The 22,155-nt window shown below is 38.9% G+C and overlaps 1 protein-coding gene across 1 annotated transcript in view; it reads left to right on the top strand.

The window, feature by feature from the left end:
- The window catches only part of LOC127446793 (parapinopsin-like), a 68,149-nt gene that overhangs the window by 595 nt on the left and 45,399 nt on the right, over window positions 1-22,155 (top strand). The window lies entirely within an intron of this gene.

Here is a 22,155-nt window from a genome sequence, read left to right as displayed (position 1 = left end):
ATTACTTTTATAAATACAGTACGTTTCGTGTCCTAAAGATTCTTTAACTGCTCAATAATGAACAAATAACTAAACAACTGGCAAAATATGCTACACATAACTTCTAAAATGGGTTTAAAATCAGTTGAAATGTTTATTATCCATGCACATGGTAGGGAGTTAATTTCAAATAGCCTCATGAAAAGAGATTACACTGCACACACACTCCAGCAGGTAAACCATGGACGTATTTATAATGTAGCTGTCTCACTGGGAAACGTTTATATACTGACAACCTGACTGTGCTGCAGCTGATCTATTTGCATTTTACACGCTTTATTTAAAGTGAACTGGGGCTTATCAGTCAGGAAGGATGAAAGCAAAATCATGACAAGGAAGGCTTGAGGGGAAAACTGGACTGCATTTAAAATGTTGATTTTAGGAAAAAGTAAATATTATTTTCCCGCTAAACTTTTAATTTGCATTATTAGGTTTATTTTTGGTAGCAAGGTTCAAGACCCTGTTAGAGCAAAATGTAGGCTGTGCATGTGAGGCTTTCGTTGGTGTAACCCAGTGTATTCAGGTTGATTCTGTCACATTAAATAATATAGAAGACTCTAGGGCTGCCCCTTGATAGTCGACCAAATGTTAGTCTATGAGAAGAGTCTTGGTCGACCAAGTTTTGATTGGTCGGTTGGTTGCAGAAAAAACTCCACAGAAAAATGACGAACACCAGTATTACCGCTGGTTGGATGCTAGGTGTTACTATGGGGTAATTTTTGTTAAGCAGGGTTAGGGTTAAGCTTACACAATAAAGCAAGACACATTGATTTCAAACTTTGACTTTATTTTTTATTTATTTTAACTAAAAATTCAAATGAAACTGGAAAAAAATTAAGTGCAATTAAAATGTGTGTTCAGCTTTTTGAAAGATGGTTTTACAACAGTTGTGAAGGGCAACATCTCTTTGGCAAAGAACCTACTTCATCTGTGCATTCTATACCGGTCGGGTATTTCGTTGTTCAGGAAAATACATCATGTGTGTGAATACATTTGTTTTGTTCCCTCCTTCACGATATATATATATATATATATATTAGCAATATCCAACTAGATTAAAACGTTTGTGGACAAACTTTAGGTTGGCTCGAGAAAGCTTAGCCTGAAAGTTTGAAGCAGTTGTAAAAGCTTGAAGTTTGAAAGTTTTAAGTTTGAAGTAGTTACAAGTTTAAGAGTTTAAAGATTATAAGACCATTCATTCTATCAGATAGATAGATAGATAGATAGATAGATATGTTCTGGTTCAGAGATATGTGATTTGTTACTTGGTTGCTAGGGTAACCCCATCTGGTTGCTAGGCAGTTACCAAGGTGATACTGAAAAGGCTCCTTGCTACCCTGAGTCAAATTAATGAAACCAGAAGTCTCTATGATTTTCTGGTGCAGAGATATGTGATTTGTTACTTGGTTGCTAGGGTAATCCCATCTGGTTGCTAGGCAGTTACCAAGGTGATACTCAAAAGGCTCCTTGCTACCCTGAGTTAAATGAAAGAAACCCAAAGTCTCTACGTTGTTCTGGTTCAGAGATATGTGTTACTTGGTTGCTAGGGTAACCCCAACTGGTTGCTATGCAGTTATCAGGGTGATACTTATCAAGCCTCCTTGCCATCCTGAGTGAAATAAGTCAACCCGGAAGTCTCTACGATGTTCTGGTGCAGAGAAATGTGATTTTTTACTTAGTTGTTAGGGTAACCCCATCTGGTTGCTAGGCAGTTACCAAGTTGGTACTTAACATGGCTCCTTGCCATCCTGAGTGAAATAAGTCAACCCGGAAGTCTCTACGATGTTCTGGTGCAGAGAAATGTGATTTTTTACTTAGTTGTTAGGGTAACCCCATCTGGTTGCTAGGCAGTTACCAAGTTGGTACTTAACATGGCTCCTTGCCATCCTGAGTGAAATAAGTCAAGCCGGAAGTCTCTACGATGTTCTGGTGCAGAGATATATGATTTGTTACTTGGTTGCTAGGGTAACCCCATCTGGTTGCTAAACAGTTACCAGGGGGATACTTATCAAGGCTCCTTGCTATCCTGAGTGAAATAAGTCAACCCGGAAGTCTCTACGATGTTCTGATGCAGAGATATGTAATTTGTTACTTGGTTGCTAGGGTAAGCCCATGTGGTTGCTAGGCAGTTGCCAGTGTGACACCAAGAGGGCTGCTTGCTGTTCTGAGTCATACAAGCCAACAATGAAGTCTCTACGACATTCTGATCCTGAGATTCCCATATAAGCGATTTTAAATGGAAGTTAGTGGGGTTTGGTTGCTAGGGTGCTCTAAATGGTTGCTAGGGCATGGCTAAGTAGTTTCCATGATGATACTTGAAGACTGATTGCTCACCCAATTAAAACAACCCAACTCTCATGTCTGTAGGACATTCTGATCTGAAGATATCCATCTAAGCCTTTTTGAATGGCAGTCAATGGGTTTTGGTTGTTAGGGTGCTAAAGTGATGGAGTGAAAGAAAGAATAAAAAGAGTTAACACAAATAAAGACATAAAAACAATTATAAATGTAAAAATAATAATTATAATGATGATAATAATCACTGAAATATAAATCATGGTTTGAGGTGAACGTGTTTTTGTATTATTTTATGTTTTAATCACAGATGTATAGGCTGCAGAGTTGTGGTCACAATGAACTGCTCTGTAGAAATAAAGCGAACTGAACTCAAATCACCTCCTGAACTGAGATGTCCGAGGTCATTTGCAGCACTCATAGACCATACTGTTCTTGCAAAAGAAAAAAAAAAAAAACAGAAACTAAGAAAGAGTGAGAACCTTTTACATACGTGTGTTCCACGAGACTGCACGCCTCCGTACAAACAGTGTGTCATACATGCGCATAGACGGCTTTTCTGTCATCTGTTCTTAATAATATAACAAAGTGTGTTGCTTCAAGCGTGTGTCTGTGTGTCTACAGGCAAATTATTTGTCATATTAATTTGATAATAATAATAGCCTAATAATAATAATAATAATAATAATAATAATTTAATACATTGGAAAATGAGCCAAATATTGTCTTGACATCGTCAAAGGCATCAGCTATTGGCGATCACTCTGACCATCGTCTGTCGGCACAACTCTAATATGCATTTCTCTCTATAAATTAACAAAATGTTCAGACAGTCTCTTTCTGGTTTTTCCAACACATTCAGAATCATTACCACCTTTGCCAGTGTCACTGCGGCTCGCTTGGTACGTTCGCTTGTAAAATGTATATTTTAAAGGCTCATTATTACGGTTTAGTATTTCACTGTAATGTAGAACAGTGTTAGAAATGTTACTTATAACATTCTTTCTCAGCCCTGGAAATCAAACCATTTTCTGATGCCCCCAAAATATATATAAGTAATTAAATTAATATCATAAATGTGCGACTAGTCGACTAATGGCTTAAATTAACGCCTACTAGTCGACTAGGAAAATCTTTGGCCAGGGGCAGCCCTAGAAGACTCAAATAAAACCAGTTATTTTCATTGTTACCATATTAAGTAAGTTTTAGGTTAGTTGACAAAATATTTTATATAGTGATACAGATGTTTCACTGCCATATTTCCTAAATTAACCCACAAAGTTAAGTAGTGGTCGATATATACACTGCTGGTCAAAAGATTTGAAACACTCATTCTTTATTATCATTTTTTTTTTTCTTCACATTTTAGAATAATAGTAAAGTCATTAAAATTATGGAATAACATAAATGGAACTATGGGAATTATGTTGTGACTAAATAAAATCCAAAATAAATCAAAACTGTGTTATATTTTAGCATCTTCAAAGTAGTCACCCTTTGCCTAGAATTTGCAGACATGTACTCTTGACATTTTCTCAACCAACTTCTTGAGGTATCACCCTGGGATGCTTTTTAAACAGTATTGAAGGATGTTATGTTGGGCACCTATTGGCTGCTTTTCTTTATTATTTGGTCCAAGTCATCAATTTCAAAAACGTTTTTTTTATTATTAAATTTTAGTTTTATAATGAAATAAATGAATATGGTGGCACAATTATATTTTTGTCTACAAAACTAATTTCAAACATTTAAGCATACACCTACAGATCAAAATATTTTTAAGATCATGAGAAACATTTCAGTCAAGTGTTTCAAAACTTTTGACCGGTAGTGTAAATCTAGAGATCAAGGTGGCTGATAAAATGCAATTACTGTAAAAAAAGTTAACATAAAATGTGCTTCATGTGGTAACATCTAAATGAACTGGTTTGATTCAAATAAAATAAAAAAATCTTTAACATGTCTGAATCCACCTGACTACATTAAGTTACAAAAACTAAACTAATTGTAATGGTGAAATCAGGTTAAGGTAACTATTGTATGTTACCAATTTTTATATGTGCCGATAAATACCTGATGCAATTTAATGAAAGTAAACAGGTTTACGCAACATTGCTAAAATTAAAAGATTTCTAATATACACAGTGTTCAATTACAATTAGCAAAAATCCATAAACAAGGTTCTTGGAAGACCTTGGACCTGGCGCATTTTGTTTAGTAGCCAAGCGGTCACAATTATTGTCCAATATGATAATCTTAAAATAGCCAGAAACCAGCTGATTAATCGGCCTGACCAATATATCTTTCTATCACTAAAGTTAGTAACTCAGTAATTAATTTCATTTATATTCTGTTTATTAAGTAATTTTAGAAACCTTGCAGTAATCCACTTTTAACTCTTTCATAAGCAATAATTTTAAGTTCAGTACAAGTACAGTAGAGAGCTATATAGCCCAACAGAGTGACTGGGCAATTATTTAAAATATATTCTAGGGCTGCACAATTTGGACAAAAAGTCATATTGCGATTATTTAGAAAAATATTGCGATTTGAACTGTAATAGGAAAACAAAAAATAGTAAAAAAAATGGTTCCTTTTGACCAAAATTTGGCAATGTTTTGCCCATGTTCTACTGCCAATAAAAAAGCTACTTTTTGAGGGTTCATACTTCAGTCAAGAGAACTCAACTTGGACCTTTTTACTTTAGCCACAAAAAACAAACAAATCAGTAAATAAATAAAACTGATACAAAGAGAGAAAGGAAAAAAAAAACACTTTGTCTTCTTCATATTCACATTCAGGGTTGGGGAGTAACAGAATACATGTATTACGTATTTAAATTACAAAATATATGTAACTGTATTCCACTACAGTTACAATTTATATAATTGGTAATTAGAATACAGTTACATTCAAAAAGTATTTTGATTACTGAAGAGATTACTTTGCATTTTATTGTCATTTGTTTAATTTAATATTTAGTCCTTTCAGATGGAAAACATTTATACATATAAATGATGCGATCCAAAGTGCATTTGAACAGCGGTGAAACACTTTCTTAGGATGTGTTGCATTCATACGTGCAGAAAGAGAAGTAAGTATAATCATATTGTAATATAAAATTTTAACAAGGTTTGGGAAAGAAGGAAGCGGAAACCGGATTAATAAATAACAATTAAGACTTTAATCAACACAAACGCAGAACTGAAACATAACAGACGTCGACACACACACACACACAGACAGCTCCGTGTGTGTCTCTCTCTCTCTCTCTCTTTCTCTGGCGTCCCAGGCTCCTCCTTTATCTCTCTCCCGCTGATGGGGCAACTCAGCGCCGGGCGTGCATCCTCACATAACCCCACCGCCCGATTCAGGCCAGGGAAACCTCTGGTCTGACTTAACCCAACCCCCCCCCAGCCATTTCGGTTCCCGTGAGCATGCCGCCCACCCGGTGCTCAGCCGCTCCTCCGCCCCCGGCGGACGACAGCGGGCTCCTCTGCCTCCTGGTGGCCGGCATTGACTCATCCATCCCCTGGTGGATGGCATTGGTTCCTCCACATCCCAGTGGACGGCAGCAGTTTCTCCGTCCCCTGGCGGACGGCAATGGCTCCTCCGCTTCCTGATGGATGGCAGTGACTCCTCCATCCCCTGGCGGACGGCAGTGACTCCTCCGTCCCCTGGTGGACAGTAACGGCTCCTCCGCCTCCCTGGCAGATGGCAGCGGTGAGTTCTCCTGGACAGCGTGCTCTTCCTCCCTTCCCGGGTTTCGGCACCAGTGTAACAATGTTCAGGAAAGGAGGAAGCGGGAACCAGATAAACAATTAACAAGACTTTAATCAACACAAATGCTGTACTGAAATATAACAACAGACATCGACACACACACACACACACACACACACACACACACACACACACACACACACACAGCTCCGTGTCTCTCTCGCTCTCTCTCTCTCTCTCTCTCTCTCTCTGGCATCCCCGGCTCCTCCTTTATCTCTCTCCTGCTGATGGGGCAACTCAACCCTGGGCGTGCATCCTCGCGGCCGTCCACGCCCTCCTCCTCATTACAATAATATTATATATTGATAATGATGATGATTATTAATTTACAATAATTAAATCTTTCTTTAATATTATGTAGTAATACTGTTATGACCCCCAATATGCCTAGGGGTATAAAGGGTGTACTGTAACATTAAGAATAAATTATTGTTGTGGATACTGGGTACATAAAAGACCGAGACAACAGAGCTATATTCCCAAACAAAGTGGTTTATTTATATACAAATGATAGATGCAGTGAACAGTGAGTAATGCGCAACAGGTGAAAATTTGAAGTATATACAATATTTACAGTATCGGTAAACAAAAGGGGAAATGGGATGTGAGCGGCGCCAAATCAAAGAACATAACAAAAACCGCCCGCTAACTTTACTCCAATCCCTCTTGACTGACTAACAAAAGAAAATGTGAAACTCAGAACCAATCTTCAGCATCAAGATGCCCTTACTAATATACTCTGCCTAACACAAACACAAAACTGACAAGGGGTGGCACTCACTCCTTAACCAGTTTTTTTTCTTCTGACTAACAATTTTTATTGATTCACATAAATGTATCTCATAGAACAAAACATATATACATAGAATCAAACTTAACCCCAACTATTACTCCTCCCCCTCCCAATCCCACCCTAACCACAGCAACATAAAAGTGGTCTTAAATGACATAGACACATATGCACACACATAAAAAAATAAATAAAAAAAAACATAAAAATAAATAAATAAAATAAAAAATAAAAAACACAACAACAGTAATCACACATCCACAAATGAAAATACATGCCCCATTTCTCCACAAACACTTTATACCTCCCCATTCCTCTAAAAGTAACTTCCTCAAAGGCCGCCACCCTTCCCATCTCCGAGCACCACTCCTGAAAGGAGGGTGCTCCAGCCAACCTCCAGCCCCTCAAAATGATCTGCCTGGCAATCATGACACTGGTTAAGACCCAATTCTTTATGTGTCTACTTACAATGTCAATGACCACCCCATCACCCAAGATACAGAGTCTGGGGCAGAATAATACCTGAATACCTAACACCTCACATACCAGACTCTGCACCTTTAATCCATTTTTGAAAAAGGCTGTGACATAACAAAATGTGGAAAAATTGAAGCGCTGTGAATACTTTCCGGATGCACTGTAAATCTCCATACTCTGATTGGTATCTCCAGCAGGTGGGTGTGTCTTTAAGACCAAGCCTATACAATTTAGAGGGGGTCCAATAGAACGGATGTAAAATCTTGAATTGTATAAGGAGCACCCTTGCATCTCTAGATGCAGTTTCTATGTTTTTTTAAAATCCTAGCCCATTCTCCCTCCTCCAATTCCAGGTCTAAATCTTTCTCCCATAATCTCTTACATAATGCACTTATTCAAATGTAACCTGGCACTCTTACCATTCCAAATGAAGGACTTCGCTATGCTATCAAATTGCCTGAAATAAGAGAGGGGGACATCTATAGGGAGAGATTGTAACAGGTAGTTGAATTTTGGAATACAATTCATTTTAATTACATTAACCTTCCCAATCATCGATAAGTGTAATGAAGCCCACCTGTCCACATCATTCGAAAAACTTTTTATTAAGGGATCAGAATTAACTCTGACTAAATCAGACAGATTTGCTGGGAATAAAATTCCCAAATTCTTAATGCCCTGTTTGGGCTACTGGAAGGCGCCCGGCTGGAAGGCCGTTACTGGACAGTACGCTGTCAAAGCCAAAGCTTCGGATTTAGACCAGTTGACTTTATATCCTGAGAACTTGGAAAAGGAATTAATAATTCTATGGAGGCAAGGCATAGATCTAGTGGGGTCGGACACGAATAATAAAATATCATCTGCGTAAAGCAGAAGCTTATGCGCCACACCTCCCGCAATCACCCCTGGAAAATCATCCTCTTTTCTTATCGCGGCTGCTAATGGTTCCAAGGCAAGACAGAACAATAATGGGGAAAGAGGGCAACCTTGCCGAGTGCCCCCTATCCAGAGTAAAATAATCTGAAATTAATCCATTTGTTTGTACCGCTGCTACAGGGTGTCTATAAAGTAACTTAATCCAAACAATAAATGTACTCCCGAACCCATACATTTCCAAAATCTTAAAAAGATAATCCCATTCTACCATATCAAATGCCTTTTCGGCGTCAAGTGAGATGGCAGCGACCGGAGACTGATCATTCGCTACTGACCACATGATATTGATGAAACGCCTAATGTTATCAGAAGAGCTACAGCCCCGAATAAAACCCACCTGATCTATATGTATAAAAGATGTCATAACCTTACTTAAGCTGTTAGCCAGAATTTTTGACAACATCTAGCTGGATCAGGGAAATCGGATGGTAACTTTTACACTTGCTTGGATCTTTGTCCTTTTTAAGAATCAGACTGATCCGGGCTTGTGTCATGGTTGGCGGAAGCTTTCCATTCTTTAATGATTCAGTATAAACTTCTAACAAAAGTGGAGCCAGTTCTGTAGCAGATGATTTGAAAAACTCAAACAGAGTCGACAAAGCCGTCAGGCCCTGGAGACTTGCCTGTAGGTAGGGACTTGATTACCTCATCAAGCTCCTCCAAGGTTATCTCAGAATCAAGAGAGTTTTTTTGCTCAATCGTCAATTTAGGGAGTTCTAATTGTTCCACAAAGTTTCTAATATCTTCATCAATAGAAGAAGATGTAGAACTATAGAGATCAAGGTAGAATTCTTTAAAAGCATTATTAATATCAGTATACCTAGGTAAATATTTCACCACCAGCAGATTTCACTGAGGGAATGGTGGAAAAAGACTCTCTCTGTTTTATATATCTAGCCAAAAGCTTTCCTGCTTTGTCCCCCGATTCAAAGTATGACTGTCTTGCCCTGAATAACCAAAACTCCACTTTCCGTGACAAAATAGTATTATATCTATATTTCAATCGGCTCAGTTCTCTGAGGCCATCAGATGACATAAGGCGCTTCAGCTCTGCCTCGGCACTTTTAATATTTCCTTCCAACTCCACAAGTTCTTGTGCTTTGAATTTTTTGATGAATGAGGCATACTGTATGATCTGACCCCTAAGAACCACCTTAAGTGCCTCCCAAGCCACACCCACAGAGGATACTGAGGACCAATTGGTCTTCATATAAACATTGATTTCAGTCTTAAACATTTGTTGGAAATCAGGATTTTGCAAAAGGGACACATTAAGGCGCCAACTATATGATTTCTTTTTCTCTGTATATGGCAACACCTCTAAACTCACCAGGGCATGATCTGAGGCTAAGATATTTCCAATTGAGCAATCCACAACAGATGAAATGAGGGATTTGGATATAAAAAAAAAATTCTATTCTAGAGTAAATCTTATGGACTGATGAAAAAAATGTATAGTCCCTACCAGATGGGTTCAAAAGTCTCCAAAAATCTGTAAGACCAAGATTTTTACACATCCTGTGAAGCGTCAGTGATGCTCTAGGGGATTTACACAATTTTGCTTCACTGTGATAAAGGACTGAGTCCATCAAAAGATTAAACTCTCCTCCCAATATTATATCATGAGGGGTGCCCGCGGCTTGCACCATCCCTTCAAGATGTATAAAAAGGCCCTGATCATCAGTGTTAGGTGCCTAAATATTAGCCAAAATCAACTTTTGCCCTTGAATTTCAGCTAAAACAATAATGAGTCTCCCTAATTTGTCTTTAGTCTGTTTGAGACATTTGAATTGTAAATGTTTATTTACCAATATAATGACTCCCTTGCTCTTACTTGAGCCAGCACTAAAAAAAACATGTCTTCCTGCGGGGAGAGATGTGTTTCTTGAAGAAACACTATATCATATTTCTTACATTTAAGAAAAGTAAAAAGTACACTTATATTAACATTTGACATTTTGATATAGTAGAAAAAATAAATTGTGTGTCAAAAACAAAATGATACAGACCACAATCAAACCCCGAACCTCCCCCTGAACAAAACAAACAGAAAAAAGAAAAACGTGCGCATTAACCGAAAGCAGAGCAAAGCACGAAAGCGCCAACCGGCGACAATCCCTCTAAACTCAAAAGGTCCATGAACGCCCACGAGCCCTCATGACAACTTTGCCATCGGATTGCTCAATTTTGCCTCACAAATTTGTGAGGCAAAATTACATAACAGAAAATACTTTGTAAAATAAACCCCAGCAAATAGGAAAAATGAACACAAAGAATGTGTAGATTCATTCACAGAACTGTCTCAAAGGTGTGATCTTCCACAAAACAAATTTATATTTATATTATATTTATATTCCAGCTGATATAAAACCGTTCAGATATGTTCAGTGAGCTGGCTGTTATGAGTTCAACGGATGACGTAATTATTCCAATATCCCGTAAAAATACTCAACAAAACAAACTACAGCCAGAAGGAGGAATAAGCACGAAGAACGAACAGATTAATCCACAGCTGTTCCAAAGGAGTTTTATTCAATAGAACAAGCTCCAGCCGCTAGGCGGAACCAATACAAAAAGAAGCAAAACCAGCATCTCGGTTACACAATCTGTCAACTTTATAAAAGACATCCTTTGTGTGAGCATGTAGATATTTTGCAGTGCCCACTCTCAAACTGGCTGGGAACTTCAATGCAAAAGTAATCTTCCGTCAATGCAAAAGTTTCTTTAAGGAAAGTGTTATTCACAAAACAAGCTCCAGCTGCTCGGCGGAGCCAACGCAGTTTACTCGCTCATTGATTCAATAAAAGACATTGCCTTATTGGGACATGTAAATACTTTGTGACCAACCTTCATTTCTATTCTCAGTTTGGCCAGAAACATCAGAGCAAACGAGATCTTTCGCCGATACAAGAGTTTCTTACATTCCTTGAACCGATCGCGTTTCTCTCTTGTCGAACTCGCAAAGTCCGGGAACAAGAAAATATTATGGTTCTTCCAAGAAAGCTTTCCTTTGATCCTCGCCTGGCGCAACACCAGTTCTTTATCGGATGATCTCAGAAATCTGGCCAGAATCGGTCGGGGCCTATCTCCCTCAGCAAATCTGTGAGCTGGAACTCTGTGAGCTCGCTCAATTTCCAGCTTGTGGCCTGTTATGTCGAGCAGACTCAGGAAAAGCTCGTCTAGGAATTTCACCATATCTCTGCCCTCCTCATGCTCAGGAATTCCAACAATTTGAACATTATTCCTGCGGCTTCTATTCTCAAGATCTTCAAGCTTTTCAAGGAGATGTTCCAAATCAATTTTGGTCGCGGGCGGATTAGCGGTTAATTCCCTCTCCGAAAATTCCAGAAAATCGATTCGTCTCTCAACATCAGTCACTCTTGTAACTATCTCAGAGAATTTTATTTCCATCGCCGTAATCGATTGCCGTATTACAGCGAAATCCTCCAAGTCAGCAAGAACCTTCGTCAACATCATCGATATGTTGGACAACTGACACTGGATCACCTCTCCCGCTGCGCCATCCAAATCAAGTCCCCGGTCTGTAGGCCTGTCTGGGCTTTCATCTTGAACCCGTAAGTGTCTTTTAATGTCTCCAGAGCCGAGGATTTTGACTTCTTTGCCATGTTTTGCCTCAAAGAGCAAATGTGTAACTGGGTGTATCAAATTTCACCAGATTATAACATGAAAATAATAAAAAAATTTAGCAAAGTGCGCAGAGCTTGTGGCTCACACGTCTGCCTCTTGCATGGCTTCACGTGACCCCCTTAACCAGTTTTTCTAATACAAACGACGTAACTATGTGTGCACCATGTAAGTCATGTGACATACTTACCTGTCCTCTTTTCCCCATTTTAAGACATACAAATGTCACAATTATGAAACGAGTAATGAACAACAAGTGACAGAATGCGGAATCAACAGGACAGCACAGTGACACACAGAGAATGTTTTACAATTTTATTCAGAGCAGATAATACACAATGGCGTGGTAGAAAGCGGAGCCAACAACAGACTGCCAACATTTCGTTTTGGACGTGTTTTTAAACAGACGGAGTGACGGTGGATTGGCGGAGATAGGTAATGACGTCAGACCGGTAACAATGATTAACACTTTGATGATCCAATGGCGATTGTCTGTGAGCATGATAGGAGGAGACGAGACAGAGGGACAACACAACAACAAATCAAAACACAGACACATGTACAGGATGTAACAATTACTGTCAATAAAATCTAAACTTGCATGGGGTATTGCTATGTTAAGCAATGGTTCAGTTTAACCAAAGAGTTTCTTAACCATCAAGCTTTTATTTTGGTGACATCTACATGAAGAGTTTATGTAGCTGAGTTACATTTACAACAGCTGTGTAATGTGCTCCTTATGGAGTGTGTTATTTGAATTTGTATATTAATTTGTAGCGGCCAAACATATTTGGAATTACGTAAAAGTGAAATTAAAGTGAATCTGGGGCACTTTAAAAATATCGCTCTCAGTGCACGTAAGCAAACGGAACTGAACTCGGAGCAGATCTGTTACTCTGAGCATGAGCACAAGTTAAGCATTTAGACTAGGGATGTCAATTTTCAGACATTTTCATAATTGATTGTCATGGAAATTAGCGATTAATTAATTGATTAATCGTTAATGTTAAAATTTTCATTTTCCTCTTAAAATATTCTTAGTTCAGTGTATTTTAATACATTTAGGAAGAATTTGTGAATTGCTTAATTACTGTTAATGAATTACTGTTAATTATAACTTGTATACAAGATACATTTTGTTGTATTGAGTTCATTAAAACTTCACGTTGTGGATCGTGGGATATTTTGGAGCATCTCACTTTGGTTGTGTATCTCTATTCTTCCTTAACTTAAACTCTGGTGCATTTTTGGGCTGCCGACCGCAATTTTTCACACTCAAATTTAAAAGCTCACCATTCACACATACTGTGGACTAACTGCAAAAATTGGTCACATTTTTCAGAGAAAAACCTAAATAAAAAAAAGACTCCAATTATTAATAAATAATATTGTATGTGTTTATTATCTTATGATAAACAGCATGTTTAAAAAAAAAAAAAAACTTCATAAACGTGTAATTCTGGTTCTGTTCACTCTACCTCACTTTGTAAAGTCTTATTTTATTCCACTAGGTGGCAGGATACACTAACAAAAATAAAACATTTCTCTATCACATTCCATCACAATATACAGATCTGAAATATAGGTGGCACTCTAATGCATTTTAGCCATTACAGATGTGCTCGTCCATAGAAATTCAGTCTAATTTTGTTGTTTCATTGAATATCGTAGCCTCTTAGTGGACTAGATGCTCAATGTGTCATTAGAAAGCTGAGATACTCCCCTTTGCGATGATATGGAACATTTGATCATTAGTAGTCGAGAACATATTTTCTGATGATTTGTTTTGGATGCTTTTCCTTTTGGATGGCATATTTTTTTCTGGACATCTAAGATACAACATTGGATTATTTAGCCAAGCAAGCTCACAGACAAGTAAACAATGGCTAATTTTAAAAAAAGGTTAGAGCCTAAGGTAAAAGCAGATATAACATTTTTAGCTATTTGGGGCTTACAGCAGCAGTTATTGGAACATAAAAGAGACATTTGTATTTGATGACTTACAGAAATCATATTTCACTTTGTGATTATTTAGAACTCTGGTATTAGGGCAACAAAATGTATCTGTACAGTCACATTCCTGAGATTGAGGGCTTTCATTTGATATATGATTGGTCCATTTAGATGCTATGTGAAGGACTTTATTTTTATTTAAATATATCTACCCCATTACCTCTGGGGGGCGGGGGGGGGGGGGGCGCTAATTTTCAACGCGAATGTTTTGAGGCCTTATTTTGTTATTTTAAGTAACATAAATGCAAAATGCAATTTTAAGCTTTCAAATGATGCCTCACATGCCTGACTTATGTATACCTAGACTTTAACGTTTTAAGTAGAGCCTGACCGATATGGGATTTTTGAGACCGATACGGATTTTAGAGGGGGAAAATTCACAGATTACCGATATGGTGGCCGATATAGTTAATTTTTGAGCTGGAATGAAATCATGTGGATTGTGCATTGATTTTGCACCGATATGACTATGCAAAGATACTCAGAAGGCTGCTTAAATATTTATATCAAAGAATATTTGACATTATTATTATACATTGTCAACAAATTCTAGAAATGAACACTGAGAAAATAAAGAATACATAAAAATACAATAAATAGCTAAATAAACATCAGTACTGTATGTTTAATATGTCAATTGCTGACCATTTAAATAAAGAATAAATAAAATAAAATAAAATAAAAAATCAGTAATGTATGTTTAGTATCAGTCAATTGCTGACCATTAAAATAAAGAATAAATTCAAATAAAATAAATAGCTAAATAAACATCAGTAATGTATGTTTAGTATCAGTCAAATGCTGACCATTTATATAGAGAATAAATACAAATACAATAAATAGCTAAATAAACATCAGTACTGTATGTTTAGTATTAGTTAATGGCTGACCATTAAAATAAAGAATAAATTCAAATAAAATAAATAGCTAAATAAACATAAGTAGTACTGTTTAGTATCAGTAAAATGCTGACCATTTAAATAAAAAATCAATACAAATAAAATAAATAGCTAAATAAACATCAGGGGCCTGTTGCACCAGCTATACGTACGTTACAACTTAGCCTAGTTGTGGCATAAATGGGCACTAAGTCAAAATGTATGCACTACTAAATATTTGAGCGTTGCACCATTACATTTATGTAGGACGTAACCCTATGTATAAACTAAATATTTACAGAAGCCTCTGACCAGGAGTAATGGATGGAATAAAAAAGCAGACTCATTTAATGCCATCAATGAGCTCATGTTTTGGTTGACAGGCTTCAGTCCTTTCAACATATATGATGATGTTGGCATTTACACTCTTTTACATTTACAAGAGAGAGAAAAAAAACATACTTTTAAGTGGCTCTTCAGTATGAAACCGATCTAACGGTGCAGTTTGTAGTGTGCGTTGCCCAGTGTCAAGTTTCAACACATTCAAAATATATATAGTATATTAAAGTGAATAAATGTCTATTTTTCCAGTCTGTTGTATTAGTATTTATTTATCACCCCTTATTTATTTTAGATACAGTTCCTATATACTATTATTTACACAGGGCAAATATACTATTTATTAAATCTACTTTTATTACGTATCCTATTTTAATGTCTGGAAAACCAGACTTTTAAATATTACATTTTATAAATGCAATGACTGGAATTGTTTGGTTGATGAGGGTACCAAACTGTGAATCCTGAACAAAACAGTTTGGTGAATACATGTTTACACGCTGACAAGGTATGAAAGAAGCTATGTGGTTAGCTAGTTAGCTATAAGCTCGTTGCCATGGAGAGTAAAAGATGGACTTTATTTACTTTCCAGCACTGTGTCTCACCAACTAGGTAACAACATAGCATGAAACCAACACTCAACAGACATAATCCACCACCGCACCATTGTCTGCTGAGCTGCAAAAAGATGCTCTGATGTTTACCTTTCAATCTGCTACATTACTGACTGCACTGACAAACTATAGCTGGCTAACATAACAAACAGATGTGATCGACATGAGTGACATGGTTGTCAGGGACAGGGTTAACATTATATTAGTTATATAAAATGATGGGGTCATTGCTTATTAACTTTCCAGTATGTATTTCACAAACTAGTTAGCAATTTACCGAGAAGACACTGCTGAACTCCGCCCTGTCTGCAGAACCACCGTCAGCTCAGCTCTGTAAACAATGGAGTCGGAGCACGCTCTGCTGGACAAACTACATTATGACACCAATTTTAAAGCATTGTTTTCTGCATTATATCTTCTGAAAAAATTATTCATATCTGCGCATATCGGTAAACATATACGCCGATACCGATATATTGGTGAAAGGCTAATATCGGCCGATAATATGTTCTAGTATTTAATTTCAAAACAAGCTTAACTTGCATTACTGCTACCAACTGAATGGTCGTGACATTGCGAGAAAGAGCTTTAGGCATTCAGCTCTCACCTATTAAAAATGATCTGGTTATAGTGCCCCTTAACGATTTAGAGCTGCTAATGATTAATCCCTGTGGAGACTGCGGTGGTACTAGGCCTGATCTTGTTGACTACCATCTGTACATCAACCTCGATAAGGTAAGTATTCCTGTGAAGATGATGTTCTTTGACTTCTCTATTCCCTTCATTTCACAGTTTCGACTTGAGATATCCTTGATCAATGATTTATATCTGTATGAACCCTTCTCAAGCTCCTCTCTTTTCCATATTGTACCCACCACATTGTAAGTCTATGCATGCATGTGCTTGAAAGCTTTGCAGTACATTTGATGGCTTCTAGAGAATTTTGTCAAGCATCAGATGTTCTATTGCATCTCCAAGCCTTTTATTCTGTGGGTCAATGCCTTCTAAATTCACTTTTCTTTCTCCTGACAGTCCATATCAGAGTAAGTTCTTGCTGTGCTTTTCTCTAATTCTCCTGAGCCTTGCCTCCCTGCTTGCTCAGTCTACTAAACTCCACCCAAACAGCAAACTGAACTGGACAGACAACAGTGTTCTTTTAATGGTTTTTCAATGTGCGGTGCAGATTGTTGGAGATGTTTTACCATGTTTTTGAAGATGTTTGATGCTTATAGGGGCCAGGATGCCCCTGACCCCTATAGTGTGGACTCTCGGGGCGGGGGTGGGGGGGACTCTAAAATGTCGAAAACTAATCATGAGGTCCATCCTTGTTTCTGTTATCTGGTCCCCAGGCTAAGTGGAGACAGTAAGATCTATATCTTATTAGTGTAACATTCACACATTTGCTGGCTATGTGTTGCAGGGTCATTTTATATTTATTTAAGGTGTCTCTGGTAGATTAGAAGCTTGATATATTCATTGGTGAAGCTGACACAGGGTTTGTGTGAACTGATATTTGTGCATGTGTATTTGAATCTTTGGATCCTTCTATAACCTTGTGGCTTTGTAATGGAAAACATATTTGCTTAGGACTAGGGTTGTCATGATACCAACACTTCAGTAGTCGGTTCCAATACCTGTAAAATTTTACGATTCTCAATACCGATTTTGATACCACAAAAAAAGAAGGTAATATGCTATTGAACACACTCCTTTAGCCTATTTAACAAAGATAAACATATCAATGTTAAAAAATAAATCAAAACAATTGCATGTTTCCTTGAAGAGTTTCTCAATTAAGTAAAAATTGCTTAAAGTTTTTTTTAGGACCCTATGAAATCAGTTTTATTTGTTCTTCTAAATTCCGCCTCCCTCCCCCCACAGATAATTTTTTTTCTGTTCCATGTTTTAAAGTTAAATTAATTTCATCATCAAAATGGTGTCTAATCAAGTGAATTAATAAAACTTTAATCAATGAAAATAGAAAAATTACTTTTCAATACACCATTGCATTTATTTAAAATCAAATTAAGTGCTAAGTTTATGCATTTTTATGCAATTTTTTTTTTTTTTTGGCATCAAAAATAATAAGTACAATGAAACAGCATCAAGCTTATTTTGTGTATCTTTTATTACTGCTTGCTGTTGTTCATCTATTAATTAATAGTCATCTTTTCAGATTAGTCAACAGATCCTCACAGTTAAACAAAGTGCAGGTGTTTTGATGGTGTCAGGCACAAAGGTGCACCTTTAAACTTAAAATTTTTTGATTCATGTTCATATCTGTAATGATGAGTCATCAGAGTTGAGATCCATGTGCAGCTTTAGTAATGATAAACATCGTAATACAGACAGGCATGATCAATCACCAGCAACAGTAATAACGCCTGGGTCCAAAGAAACCAGGGCAGATCAGGTAGATGACCAGGGAACCAAGGAAACCAGAGCAGATCAGGCAGACGGCCAGGAGACCAAGGGAGCCAGAACAGACCAGGTGGACGGCCATGAGACCAGGGACACCAGAGCAGGTCAGGTGGATGGCCAGGAGACCAAGGGAGCCAGAGCAGACCAGGCGGATGGCCATGAGACCAGGGATACCAGAGCAGGTCAGGCGGACGGCCAGGAGTCCCAGGAGACCAGAGCAGATCAGGCAGACGGCCAGGAGGCCCAGAAGACCAGAGCAGATCAGGTGGATGACCAGGAGACCCAGAAGATCAGAGCGGATCAGACGGCAGGCCAGGAGACCCAGGAGGCCATCTCAGGGTAGGGACTGGATCAGAAGACCTGGTTGATGACCACAGAGCTGAAATAGGGTCAGGAGGACTGGGTGGTGACCCCAGATTGGAGACTGGAGCCATGAAGGTCTCTGAGGGTGGAGCCTTGGTAGGCGGAGCTGTAGGAGGCTCGAGAGGTGAAGCCATGGAAGGCTGAGCCATGGCAGGCTCGAGGGGCAAAGTTGTAGAAGGTGGAGCTGTAGGAGGCTCGAGAGGTGAAGCCATGGAAGGCTGAGCCATGGCAGGCTCGAGGGGCAAAGTTGTAGAAGGCGGAGCTGTGGCAGACTCGAAGGGTGAAGCCGTGGAAGGTGGATCCGTGGGAGGCTCGAGGAGCAGAGCCGTAGAAGGCAGAGCCATGGCAAGCTCGAGGGGCAAAGTTGTAGAAGGCAGAGCCGTGGCAGGCTCGAGGCTAAGAGTCCAGGATGACTGGGAAATGACCTCAGTGGTCGTGAACATGAACAGAGTCTCGGGAGCGACCTCTGTGGTCGTGGGCATGGACTGAGACTCGGGAACGACCTCTGTGGTCGTGGGCGTAGACAGAGACTAGGGAACTACCTCTATGGTCGTGAACATGGGCATAGTCTCGGGAACGACCTCTGGGGTCGTGGGTATGGACAGAGTCTTGGGAGTGACCTCTGTGGTCGAGAACACTGGCAGAGACTTGGAAACAACATCTGTGGTCGTGAACACTGGCAGAGACTTGAAAACGACCTCTGTGGTCGTGTACAAGGGCAGAGACTTGGAGACAACCTCTGTGGTCGTGTACATGGGCAGAGACTTGGAAACGACTTCTGTGGTCGTGAACATAGGCTGAGACTTGGAGACAATCTCTGTGGTCGTGAACACTGGCAGAGACTTGGAAACGACCTCTTTGGTCGAGAACACTGGCAGAGACTTGGAAATGACCTCTGTGGTTGAGAACACTGTCAGAGACTTGGAAACGACCTCTGTGGTCATGAACACTGGCAGAGACTTGGAAACGACCTCTGTGGTCGTGTACATGGGCAGCTCTGTGGTCGTGTACATGGGCAGAGACTCGGAGACGACCTCTGCGGTCGTGTACATGGGCAGAGACTTGGAAACGACTTCTGTGGTAGTGAACATAGGCTGAAACTCGGAGACAATCTCTGTGGTCATGAACATGGCATGGAGCAGGTTGAGGTTTGACTGTGACATAGTATGGAGCAGGCTGAGGCGTGGCTGTGACATGGTGTGGAGCAGACTCAGACGTGGCTGACTCGGAAGTTGGAACCGGGAGTGTGTCGAGTACTAGCCTCACATATACCTCCCTCCGTGTAGTCTCCGGAGTCTGGCAATTCCCTCCACTGCCGTGCTGTGAGTCTGATGTGGTATATGGATTTCAGAGCAGCATCATCAAAACCGGTGTTGGCGGCAAAGGTGGAAAAGAAATGGGAGTACTCCCTTATTGATAAGTTCGCCTGGCTTAGTTGAACAAAGAATGCTGCTAGATCCATGATGCGGTGAATTGTTCTAGATGAGGCCGGGTGTGCTGGGTTTGACGAAGGAGTTGAGACCTCGGTGGTTAGTTGAAAAAAGCCACTGGATTGGTTTGTGGCGAAGTCTTCTGTAATGATGAGTCATCAGAGTTGAGCAATGTGCAGCTTTAATAATGATAAACGTCGTAATACAGACAGGCAGGGTCAGTCACCAGCAACAGTAATAACAAAGGCAATCCAGAGTGGTAGAAAATAAATAGGCAAGAGGTCAGGGCAGGTGGCAGACAATCACAGGTTATTTCCAGGTAAACAAGGCAGTAGTAGTAGGCAGGCAGCAATGGGTCAAAACAGGGTAAACAGTCCAGGATCATAAACAGATAATGCAAAACCTCAGAGAACGCTTAGAAATGTCAGCCAGGGTCTAGTCTTCGCTATGACAGACAGTGAGATTTAAATAACTGAGTAAATGAGAAACAGCTGAGCAGGTAATCAGTGACAGGTACGGGGATTATGGGAAATGGAGTCCAGAGAGTTAAAGTCAATCCCCAGGTGATGGAGCCCTCTGGTGGTGAGCGGGAGGAACAACAAAGGCGGGATACATGACAATATCTATTCAGATGTGAATGGAAATGGTGGTGTTTGAGTGGGTGAATTGTTAACTCTGTATTTAGTCCATCCATTTCCAACAGTTTAACCTATTCAGGCTTATTATGGACATGATAGCCAATCATAGTGCTAAGGAGGTCCTCTCTCCTCTCACGTGACATTTTGCCTGTATTCAACGGGTCCTGATTAGTTCCTATTCAATTCACAGTCTGTTAATTTCTGCTGCTGAGGGGCTCTGCTATTCATTTTGAATCTATTGTGTCTTACATTTGTGAAGAATGTGTGTGCTTTGTGTTAGGGCTGGGCGATATGGAAGAAATATGTTCACGATATTTTATAAAAAAAAAAAAAATCTCAATATAGGATTACATCGTCAACCACCCGGCCAGGGATCTGTGAATATTATTGACTTTGATTTTAAAATTAAATTAATATATTGAAACATTTATTCTAAATTCATTAATTTATTTCTAAATTCAAATTGCACTTCAAACAAATGAAAAAGCAATTAAAATAACAAAGTGTTCAAAAATATCGTACATAGCCACCCTTCCATTTGCTGTCACGCAAGTATCCGTCTACAACAGGTGGAAAATTACAAATACAAATTACACTACTAATTGAACTAAAGACAATTATAAATGTAAACATATTGATAATAATGATAATAATAATACAAATTGAAATATAAATCTGTTTTATTTTCAAGGTGAACTTGTTTAGGTTGTAAAAACATGTATAAGCTATAAAAAAGTGAACCTGCAGAGTTGCGTTCAAAATGCAAACGCAAACTGCTCCATGGAAATAAAGCGAACTAAACTTTGAGCACATCCTGAGATGCTCTGAGGTCATTTGCAGCATTCTCATAGAAGACACTATTCTTACAATCAGATTTCAGTTGACTGAAACAGAAAAGAATAAGAGTGAGAACTCTTTACATGTGTGTGTTCCACGAGACACGCTCCCTCTGCATGGCTCTGAAAAAACTGCAAATCAGAGACGTGCAATGATGGTTTTTCTTTCATCTGTTCTTCAAAATATAATACATTTTGTTCCTTCAAGTGCATGTCTTTGTGTCTAACCACATTTATTGTCATGTGTCATGAGACGTCTTACAGTTAGCCCACCACAGTAGTGAATAGATGAGCAAAAATACCTGCCATGTACATGATATAGGCTACCAGCATTTGGTGGGTGCTAATTTCATACCCTGGGCTACTATTTAATATATTTGCAGATATCCCAGCTCCATGGTTTTGTAATTTGCCGATATTGTTGATCATCGTCTGTCAATGCAAAGGTGGCTCTGTGCTGCCTCCAAAATCTGTTAATTCTTTACAATACTACATAAAACCACTCTTTAAATATGCCAGCTCTGACCCATCTTTCCCCTATTTTATCCGAGGCAGCTCAGAAGTGACTTTTGTTCTGTGAAAATTAAAATGACGCATCAGATACACACCTTAACACGCCTTTTGTGGTGTATATGCAGCTTCAGATTCAGCTTCTGTG

This window comes from Myxocyprinus asiaticus, chromosome 10 (assembly GCF_019703515.2).
Source record: "Myxocyprinus asiaticus isolate MX2 ecotype Aquarium Trade chromosome 10, UBuf_Myxa_2, whole genome shotgun sequence".
NCBI classification, from domain to species: domain Eukaryota; kingdom Metazoa; phylum Chordata; class Actinopteri; order Cypriniformes; family Catostomidae; genus Myxocyprinus; species Myxocyprinus asiaticus.
Note: the sequence above shows the minus strand (reverse complement) of the source record. Positions and strands in the feature narration are given on the sequence as shown.